Here is a 2,235-nt window from a genome sequence, read left to right as displayed (position 1 = left end):
ATATTTATGTTATAGAAAACAACGTTTCACTTTTCATTTAAAACTGATTAAACTAAGCATTCTGGGTCTTCACACCTACTTCCTTTGTCGGGGGTAGCTCAATTGTGGAAAAGTTAGTTAGGGTGGCTATTCTGGGTCCCACAAAGCTTCCCCTAATAGAAGATTCAGGTCTGTGAATCAGGATTCATCTTTCCAAGAAGAAAGATGAGAAGGGACTGAACCCTACATTTCCCTTCTAGTAGGATTCAGTTATAACTCTGAAGGCCTCAGAGACAAAGAAAATCTATGACCTATAGAATTATCATGATTTAATGGTGGCTCTGCCCAGCAGTCTCCATCATATCCCTTATCTAACTTTCCCATTCGGCTTTCTCATTCTATTACTAGACTTATACATAAAAGCTTCTATTACACTCAAAGAGGGTCTTTCTTTCAGGTTTGTAATTTATCCTTTCTGCCAGTGAACACACTGATTGGCCCGCAAAGGTGCTTTTTCATAACTCCAAAAACCCGTTACAATAAATGGTACTTCATAAACATTCAAATAATAGCAACTTCCATACAGTTCCTGAGCAGTGCTAAGTATAAGGCGAAGGCATTTATGCAATCTGGAAAGAAGTGAGCATATGTTTCAGTCTTCTTCCCGTAAGTAGTGACAGGAAAACCGTCAACCTAAATTTGGAACCAGCTCAGTTTTCACCATGGGGAAAACAAAACAAAACAAAACGATTTGTTCTTGAAAGTTTTCATTCACTGACTCCTAAGCTTTCTTGAATAACTTGCTAGTAATATTAGTATTTTTTGCTAATTCATTTCAATGTCACTTTGCAGTCTTAAGAAAACACTTTCATATGCATTCTGTTTGTTATCAAACACTTGTCAAGTAGACAAGGAAAATACCATCATTTCAGCTTTATGCATCAAGAAACTGGCTCGGAGGTCTAAGTTCATCTATCTACATTAGGAGCTGAACCAGGATTCAAACCCAGGTCTCCCAACTCCTGATCCTTGTTTTTATTAGTTTCCTGAACTTATTCACATGTAATCCTCATATTTGCCATACCATGTATTATCATTTACTTCATATTTTTCTTCAAATCAAATATTTTCTTAATTGAAAACGTTTATTGAAAAAGAAAGCTTCATATCAACCCATAAAGGAGAATAAATTGCATTTTCTATCTCTAGTAAAATAAAATGCCAATTTTGGTGCCATGGTGTGGGATACAGTACACTGTTCCATTGCTTACTCAGGCCACTAAGGACCAAATCTCAACGAGCTTTATGTGCAAACTCTACAAATGGGAAGAAATGCACAGCTCCATAAATTGAGATAACTTTATTTCTAATATAGGTAGAAAGGACAGATAGCAAAAAAGGAAACTCGTCAGAATAGATTCAGTTGCAGTCCACTTCCTGGTCCAAAGAGAGGAAACAATGGATCCTCACTGAGGGTCACTAATAGCATCGCCACTTAGGCTTTATAATTTTGTGGTGGTTCCTGTACATTCACAGTACAGGATGACTGATCTTTCATCATCATAACTGTATGTGCGTAAATATAAAACCATGCTTGTAATACTAAAATAAATACATAAAAAGGTACGTGAATGTATATATTCAACCATCCAACCACTCATGTATCCAAAAGCATATCTGACTAGCAAGCATATTTATGTTGTAATTAGAAATGTGTAAGACACAAGAATAATCACATAGTATTTCTCTGTAAGCAATGCAAAATGAGCCTGGGTTACTTCTGCTTAAATATCATACCAAAGGTCATTAGTTTACCGGTAAATCTTTTACTTTAGAAACTAGTTCTCCTTAAGAATTCTAAGAATGTCTCTTCTGCAAGTCTGAAGTGAACACTGGCTTCGCAGAATCGCTCCTTTATCACACTGGGAGGGTTACCAGAAAGCAGGCAGAAAGCTTAGCAGTATGGCACAGGGCCAATTCAAAAACATCCCTGCGCCACCACGCCACCACTACCACCACCCCATCCTCCAAATTGAGTTTCAGCACAAGGAGGAACATGGCAACTACTGGTTTCAGAAAGAGCATGATTAGCCCAAAAGTTCTTTTTTGCAGTATTGCAGTCAGACTACAGCTTCAATGACATCTGAGCATTTTCTTATGAAAAATAACAATTCTTGGGTTAGAAGTAGCACACTTGGCCGGGCGCGGTGGCTCAAGCCTGTAATCCCAGCACTTTGGGAGGCCGAGACGGGCGGA

The sequence above is a fragment of the Rhinopithecus bieti genome, unplaced genomic scaffold, assembly GCF_001698545.2.
Source record: "Rhinopithecus bieti isolate Rb0 unplaced genomic scaffold, ASM169854v2 scaffold_82990, whole genome shotgun sequence".
Classification (NCBI taxonomy): Eukaryota; Metazoa; Chordata; class Mammalia; order Primates; family Cercopithecidae; genus Rhinopithecus; species Rhinopithecus bieti.
The sequence above is the reverse complement of the archived record's forward strand: the minus strand, read 5'-3'. Positions refer to the sequence as shown.